Source organism: Lolium perenne, chromosome 3 (genome assembly GCF_019359855.2).
Source record: "Lolium perenne isolate Kyuss_39 chromosome 3, Kyuss_2.0, whole genome shotgun sequence".
NCBI lineage: Eukaryota > Viridiplantae > Streptophyta > Magnoliopsida > Poales > Poaceae > Lolium > Lolium perenne.
This window is the reverse complement of record NC_067246.2, coordinates 176,348,818-176,357,874: the sequence shown is the minus strand read 5'-3', so window position 1 is coordinate 176,357,874 and position 9,057 is coordinate 176,348,818. Positions and strand designations below refer to the sequence as shown.

Here is a 9,057-nt window from a genome sequence, read left to right as displayed (position 1 = left end):
GACATGGGTGAAGTCTAAATGTTAGTAGTGAACTATGGTTGAGTAATATTCAATGTTATGATATTTAAGTTGTGGTGTTATTCTTCTAGTGGTGTCATGTGAACGTCGACTACATGACACTTCACCTTTATAGGCCTAGGGGAATGCATCTTGTACTCGTTTGCCAATTGCGGGGTTGCCGGAGTGACAGAAACCTAAACCCCCGTTGGTATATCGATGCAGGAGGGATAGCAGGATCTCAGAGTTTAAGGCTGTGGTTAGATTTATTCTTAATTACTTTCTTGTAGTTGCGGATGCTTGCAAGGGGTATAATCACAAGTATGTATTAGTCCTAGGAAGGGCGGTACATGTGACGCCCCGGAACCGGTACCATGAGGATTCCAGCGATCCGCCGAAATCCGCACGATATCGATTCAGAGACGCCCTCCGACACGACGTGCGCGACGAATCACACACGTGATGCCAGAGGAATTAACACGAGCGGTAACATTACAACAGGATTACAATAGAGTCCACAAGATACATATATTACAACAACGACTCCAACGAGTCAAGATACAAATATACAATACAAAGATCCAAGTCATACAGAAGATCGAATGCGTCCGAGTACGGACAAGATACAAATTGGACTAAGAGTCCTGAAGATAACCAGTGGCGTCCATAACCCTGCCCAGGCCAAGCCGGAAGGGTAACCTTGCTAACGTCGTCATCTTGTACCTGTCAAAGTCGGGCCATCGGTTGCCGACAAGAGGGAGGAAGCAAAAGAGAAAGGGGAAAAGGCGAGAGTAAGTACCAAGGAACGAACTCCGGCACGTACTTAGCGAGACTAGAAATGGCTATGCTCGCCGGGCGAGTATAATATATATATCGCCGGGGGCTATATGGTAGGTTTAGCGGCAGCGAAACTATAACCAATAGAGACACGCTACAACATCCGTCTAATCAGATAAGATAAGAGAGCGCACAAGGTAACAGATAAAATACTACACAAACATAACCCAGCCGATTACACATATCCCCTCCAACAATTGCGAAGAGGCAATGTAAAAGGCACTCAACGGTGGACAAGTTTTATTAGGTATCGGTTGTAGTAATGCTATATTACTACGCAAGTTATTATCAGATTATTAACAACAAGTATAAGGTGTAAGTTGTTCTATGATCAAGCTATACAATTCCAAGTCGTCCGTAACCGCGGACACGGCTTATCGATAAGATGTACACCCTGCAGGGGTTGCCCAAATGTAACCATACGCATGCTCGACCCACTTACGACAGGTGGATGTCTCACAACAAGACCGTTCCCAGTTCAACAAGAAAGTCTAGGGGGGCCACCCGACTAAGCTACCCGTGACGAAGTCCGGCCGTACTCCGAGACGGACTCAGGGTTTGCGTCGGCGGCTAGGCGTGCAAACCACACGCTTCGCTAAACGTCCCACGGGGTACTGTACAGAATATAAACACCCGAAGGCAACAGGAAGTAAACACCCGAAGGCAACAGTATATAAACATGCATGCGCCAAATAAAACCAAGGTTGTGGCCCCCTTTTCAACTGACTTGAGAAAAGGTAATGGGTGAGGGGGGTCCCAATAATCGTCCCCACGCATGGGTAGAGCGCTCAATCTCGGAACAGATAACAAGAACTCGGGTCCTAGGGGACATTAGTAAGTCAAAGTTCCGATGCTTTCGCAAAGGGGCTCACAGATGCCTCTGCTTACAATTTTAGTTGTTAACAATTAAGAAAAGCATGTGTATCTCCAACAACTGATATAGCATGTGATAACCTCCCAACAACCCAACATATCCCGATAACAGATCGAGATAAACAACAGAGCCTAAACACGCCTACGACTCACAAGGCTCAACATCAAGCAACGGCTATGGGTAAGGAATGATACATATAGGATTGTTATGGTAAACAAGTGGAATAGGACACGTGACTCGATAAAGAAGCGCGACATAAGGATAGCAATGCGAGGGAGAGTGTATAATAGGTGAAGAGAGAGGGCTCGCCTGTGAAAAGCTGTAGAAGAACTTGTCGGAGAACTCGTCGTATCTCACATCACCACTTCGCGATCCTATCCGAGAAGAAGCAAATGCTGGAACACACAACGCATGCAAGTCTTACTACTACAGATAAAGAGTCAGCATGCTCGAGATGATATGCATGACATGGCAGGGATGATGCGATGCACTTATCCAATTTAATCGGAGTCGGAACCCCAGACAAATAATTTAGGTTGGAGTTGCATTTCTACCGGCAGATTTAAGGGTGGATTAGCATGGTAGTAGCATGGCAAGGGTGCGCTACTTCAAATTTAAGCGGAGCGGGGAAACCATATATTATATATTGCAATTCCCAAATACTCCGCACTTTTATATTAGGTGATATGCACAACCTAACACGATTCGACATAATGCAAAATGCAAACATGTATATGGATGACAATTTATTAATCTATGCATTTTCCTAATAAAGGTAGACATATTGTTTGCAGCAATTGGATTTGTAGAACAAATTATATAGGATAAACAAGTTTTGCAAAATAGATAAATGGTGGCAGGAATGATGAATTTAATCCTCTGGTGCTGATATTTGATCCCAGGTATGGAGCTAGTTCGCTGGCTTGAAAAGATACAGAAACAAGGAGAGATATTTCTACAGAAATCGTTAACTGAATTTTAACCGATATGTTATCTGAAACTGCAGAGTAGCGACGGAAGAAAGAGGCATTTTTTCTGTTCCCGGGATTTTGATCTGGTTCTGCTGGGAATTGGATCCAGCAGCTCGCTACTAGAGCTTACCAAAGATTGTTATTAAACTGAGGTGTGCAGAAACTTGTCAAGACAAAGACGCGCCATAGATAGCGAGCCAGGCAAGCATGCAGGCAGCTGAATCAAATACGTGGTGCATAGCTAGCTAGGTAAGCAACCAAGCTAGCAGGTGGATCGATTGGGTATACTCGTATGTGTCTAGCTAAAAAAAAGGTGTAGAAGTGGTGCAGCTAGTTGTATGGAACGACATCCAGCAAACAACTCATGACCAAGGGAACAAAGCGAAAGCACATCACAGTAAAAGAACGAACCAACTGTAATGTTGCTTGGATATTGATGAATGCAGGCGCGCGTCGTTTTTGATACAGACCAAGGAGACGTTGATGGATCTACAAGGAACAGAAATAGTTGGCTACTGCCTGTCGTTGACAAGGTACAGGTGCAAAAGAAGAAGACATAGACAAAGGCCGCGAACTGAACCTGACGGACGGAGTGGACGAAGAGCTTCAGGGAAACAGAGGCCGTCTCACTCGAGCATGGGCTCGATGATGCAGAGCGATTCGAGAAGTGGGGAAAAGCGCGCTGGATGCTCCTCGACGAGGTGAATCAGTGGGTGGTGGCGCTGAGATGGGGGAACCACCGCAGCCTGGCCGGCGTTGAGCACCTGCGACGGCGACGAGCGGTCAACGTCGGTAGAACAACAGAGAACGGAAAATAGGATGGGGAGAGGTCTAGGACGTGCAGGATCTCACCAGGAGGGTCATGGAGGGTTCAGGGAGGTTGGAGTCGCATCGGAATGGCCAGAACGACGACGCCATGGCGAGGAGCAGGTGTTGTCCTGATGATTCTCTGAATTTCAACTGAGCCTCTTGTTTTTCTTCTTCCTTTTGTGTTCATGTGGACGATGGGAAAGCAGGTGGCGGCAGGGCTAGGAGGAAGAGCACTAGGGTTTGCTTGGGCTCTGATTGGGGATAAGGAGGAGCAGGTGAAAAGTAGAGGTGGAGGAGGAGCGCACGGCAGCGCGGAGGAGGTCGTGCTCATGCGCCCTGCGTGACAGAAAAAGACCACCAAGGCAAAATGGTCTCCGTTGGTTCCCTATTGGCCTCTTTTCTCTTCTTCAGAAATATGTCCCTTCTTTTCTTTTTCTTGCTGAATTTCTTGGAGAAAGAGGGGGATGAGAGAAGGATTTGCAAAAGATCTGAAACGCTTTGTTTTGATTATAAAACAATTTTGCAAGGCTTCAAAATATTTTTTTCTTTGGAACTTTAAATACAAATAAGAACTAGAGGGTTTTGTTAAATAAGCAAAGATTTAAAGAGGGCTCTTATAGAACCATATGAGAAGAAAATAGGGAAATAGGGTTTATTTAAAATTAATTTAATTTTGTCAAAACCATATATATGATGTATGCATGATGACCATTATGATGCATAAAAGAAAAAAAAGAACAAACAAATCTAGTAGGGTATTATCCTGGGCCGTTACAATCGACACCACTAACAAGGAACCTCGCCTCGAGGTTCCACCTCAAGGTACGGGGGAGAGAGCTGAACTGTCGGATCTTCAGGCGACGTGTTGATCTCCTCGACACCACTAACAAGAATTCTTGCTCCATGCAGATCCATCGACACCACTAATAAGAAGTCGTTCTTCCGCTGTTGATGATGTGCTTCTGTCGAGAGTCTCGATTGCAGATGATCAGCCGCAGTACACGAAGATGGAAGGAGTAAGAATCACATTGATCTACCCATTCAAGTAAGAAGAGCGAATAATAAGAGTAGTCAGTATGGTCACAACTCCATCCCGCACTCAAAGTATTACTCTGTACATGAATAAGAGAATCGTGCAACCAACTCCAGGAATACAGATTGGCGATCTTGACAAGCATCATCAGCGAAGATTTGATGGGGTCAAAGCACAAAGATTTGAAGAAGGATCACAGAAACAAAGATGATGTCAAACAAAGAAGACAAAGGTTAGCCGTCGGTGTTGTTCTTCTTTCGGAAAGTCTTCAGAGATCGGTCCTATTAGGTTAGAGGCATAGATCGTCAAACCCGCGTATAGACCTAAGACTCAGAAACACAGATAAGAGAGAAGAATCAAAACTCGCAGAGATAAGAGGAGCAAGAACTTAGGTAAGGAGAAAAATCAGAGCTAATCAGAACTATCCAACGAATTTTCAGAAAATAGTTTTGAAACTAGACACAACAACGTCCGTTGGCGAGGATATCCTACAGGCTGGACTAGTGGGGTACCGTCAACCTGGGCTCTGATACCAACTTGTGACGCCCCGGAACCGGTACCATGAGGATTCCAGCGATCCGCCGAAATCCGCACGATATCGATTCAGAGACGCCCTCCGACACGACGTGCGCGACGAATCACACACGTGATGCCAGAGGAATTAACACGAGCGGTAACATTACAACAGGATTACAATAGAGCCCACAAGATACATATATTACAACAACGACTCCAACGAGTCAAGATACAAATATACAATACAAAGATCCAAGTCATACAGAAGATCGAATACGTCCGAGTACGGACAAGATACAAATTGGACTAAGAGTCCTGAAGATAACCAGTGGCGTCCATAACCCTGCCCAGGCCAAGCCGGAAGGGTAACCTTGCTAACGTCGTCATCTTGTACCTGTCAAAGTCGGGCCATCGGTTGCCGACAAGAGGGAGGAAGCAAAAGAGAAAGGGGAAAAGGCGAGAGTAAGTACCAAGGAACGAACTCCGGCACGTACTTAGCGAGACTAGAAATGGCTATGCTCGCCGGGCGAGTATAATATATATATCGCCGGGGGCTATATGGTAGGTTTAGCGGTAGCGAAACTATAACCAATAGAGACACGCTACAACATCCGTCTAATCAGATAAGATAAGAGAGCGCACAAGGTAACAGATAAAATACTACACAAACATAACCCAGCCGATTACACATATCCCCTCCAACAATTGCGAAGAGGCAATGTAAAAGGCACTCAACGGTGGACAAGTTTTATTAGGTATCGATTGTAGTAATGCTATATTACTACGCAAGTTATTATCAGATTATTAACAACAAGTATAAGGTGTAAGTTGTTCTATGATCAAGCTATACAATTCCAAGTCGTCCGTAACCGCGGACACGGCTTATCGATAAGATGTACACCCTGCAGGGGTTGCCCAAATGTAACCATACGCATGCTCGACCCACTTACGACAGGTGGATGTCTCACAACAAGACCGTTCCCAGTTCAACAAGAAAGTCTAGGGGGGCCACCCGACTAAGCTACCCGTGACGAAGTCCGGCCGTACTCCGAGACGGACTCAGGGTTTGCGTCGGCGGCTAGGCGTGCAAACCACACGCTTCGCTAAACGTCCCGCGGGGTACAGTACAGAATATAAACACCCGAAGGCAACAGGAAGTAAACACCCGAAGGCAACAGTATATAAACATGCATGCGCCAAATAAAACCAAGGTTGTGGCCCCCTTTTCAACTGACTTGAGAAAAGGTAATGGGTGAGGGGGGGTCCCAATAATCGTCCCCACGCATGGGTAGAGCGCTCAATCTCGGAACAGATAACAAGAACTCGGGTCCTAGGGGACATTAGCAAGTCAAAGTTCCGATGCTTTCGCAAAGGGGCTCACAGATGCCTCTGCTTACAATTTTAGTTGTTAACAATTAAGAAAAGCATGTGTATCTCCAACAACTGATATAGCATGTGATAACCTCCCAACAACCCAACATATCCCGATAACAGATCGAGATAAACAACAGAGCCTAAACACACCTACGACTCGCAAGGCTCAACATCAAGCAACGGCTATGGGTAAGGAGTGATACACATAGGATTGTTATGGTAAACAAGTGGAATAGGACACGTGACTCGATAAAGAAGCGCGACATAAGGATAGCAATGCGAGGGAGAGTGTATAATAGGTGAAGAGAGAGGGCTCGCCTGTGAAAAGCTGTAGAAGAACTTGTCGGAGAACTCGTCGTATCTCACATCACCACTTCGCGATCCTATCCGAGAAGAAGCAAATGCTGGAACACACAACGCATGCAAGTCTTACTACTACAGATAAAGAGTCGGCATGCTCGAGATGATATGCATGACATGGCAGGGATGATGCGATGCACTTATCCAATTTAATCGGAGTCGGAACCCCAGACAAATAATTTAGGTTGGAGTTGCATTTCTACCGGCAGATTTAAGGGTGGATTAGCATGGTAGTAGCATGGCAAGGGTGCGCTACTTCAAATTTAAGCGGAGCGGGGAAACCATATATTATATATTGCAATTCCCAAATACTCCGCACTTTTATATTAGGTGATATGCATAACCTAACACGATTCGACATAATGCAAAATGCAAACATGTATATGGATGACAATTTATTAATCTATGCATTTTCCTAATAAAGGTAGACATATTGTTTGCAGCAATTGGATTTGTAGAACAAATTATATAGGATAAACAAGTTTTGCAAAATAGATAAATGGTGGCAGGAATGATGAATTTAATCCTCTGGTGCTGATATTTGATCCCAGGTATGGAGCTAGTTCGCTGGCTTGAAAAGATACAGAAACAAGGAGAGATATTTCTACAGAAATCGTTAACTGAATTTTAACCGATATGTTATCTGAAACTGCAGAGTAGCGACGGAAGAAAGAGGCATTTTTTCTGTTCCCAGGATTTTGATCTGGTTTTGCTGGGAATTGGATCCAGCAGCTCGCTACTAGAGCTTACCAAAGATTGTTATTAAACTGAGGTGTGCAGAAACTTGACTAGACAAAGACGCGCCATAGATAGCGAGCCAGGCAAGCATGCAGGCAGCTGAATCAAATACGTGGTGCATAGCTAGCTAGGTAAGCAACCAAGCTAGCAGGTGGATCGATTGGGTATACTCGTATGTGTCTAGCTAAAAAAAAAGGTGTAGAAGTGGTGCAGCTAGTTGTATGGAACGACATCCAGCAAACAACTCATGACCAAGGGAACAAAGCGAAAGCACATCACAGTAAAAGAACGAACCAACTGTAATGTTGCTTGGATATTGATGAATGCAGGCGCGCGTCGTTTTTGATACAGACCAAGGAGACGTTGATGGATCTACAAGGAACAGAAATAGTTGGCTACTGCCTGTCGTTGACAAGGTACAGGTGCAAAAGAAGAAGACATAGACAAAGGCCGCGAACTGAACCTGACGGACGGAGTGGACGAAGAGCTTCAGGGAAACAGAGGCCGTCTCACTCGAGCATGGGCTCGATGATGCAGAGCGATTCGAGAAGTGGGGAAAAGCGCGCTGGATGCTCCTCGACGAGGTGAATCAGTGGGTGGTGGCGCTGAGATGGGGGAACCACCGCAGCCTGGCCGGCGTTGAGCACCTGCGACGGCGACGAGCGGTCAACGTTGGTAGAACAACAGAGAACGGAAAATAGGATGGGGAGAGGTCTAGGACGTGCAGGATCTCACCAGGAGGGTCATGGAGGGTTCAGGGAGGTTGGAGTCGCATCGGAATGGCCAGAACGATGACGCCATGGCGAGGAGCAGGTGTTGTCCTGATGATTCTCTGAATTTCAACTGAGCCTCTTGTTTTTCTTCTTCCTTTTGTGTTCATGTGGACGATGGGAAAGCAGGTGGCGGCAGGGCTAGGAGGAAGAGCACTAGGGTTTGCTTGGGCTCTGATTGGGGATAAGGAGGAGCAGGTGAAAAGTAGAGGTGGAGGAGGAGCGCACGGCAGCGCGGAGGAGGTCGTGCTCATGCGCCCTGCGTGACAGAAAAAGACCACCAAGGCAAAATGGTCTCCGTTGGTTCCCTATTGGCCTCTTTTCTCTTCTTCACAAATATGTCCCTTCTTTTCTTTTTCTTGCTGAATTTCTTGGAGAAAGAGGGGGATGAGAGAAGGATTTGCAAAAGATCTGAAACGCTTTGTTTTGATTGTAAAACAATTTTGCAAGGCTTCAAAATATTTTTTCCTTTGGAACTTTAAATACAAATAAGAACTAGAGGGTTTTGTTAAATAAGCAAAGATTTAAAGAGGGCTCTTATAGAACCATATGAGAATAAAATAGGGAAATAGGGTTTATTTAAAATTAATTTAATTTTGTCAAAACCATATATATGATGTATGCATGATGACCATTATGATGCATAAAAGAAAAAAAGAACAAACAAATCTAGTAGGGTATTATCCTGGGCCGTTACAGTACATTAGCATAGGTTCACCCACACAACACTTATCATGACAATGAAGATTATTTAGCCGTATGTAGCGAAAGCACTAG

The 9,057-nt window shown here is 45.1% G+C and overlaps 1 long non-coding RNA gene across 1 annotated transcript; it reads right to left on the bottom strand.

Moving 5' to 3' along the window:
- Positions 1-307: 307 nt before the first annotated feature.
- Positions 308-8,617, bottom strand: LOC127342685 (uncharacterized). The gene is made up of 9 exons (XR_011755592.1): positions 8,246-8,617; positions 7,974-8,157; positions 7,805-7,882; positions 6,731-6,816; positions 3,532-5,432; positions 3,260-3,443; positions 3,091-3,168; positions 2,018-2,103; positions 308-720 (listed from the first exon to the last, which is right to left on the bottom strand). It is a non-coding gene; the product is annotated as an uncharacterized lncRNA (long non-coding RNA).
- Between the last annotated feature and the right edge of the window lie 440 nt (positions 8,618-9,057).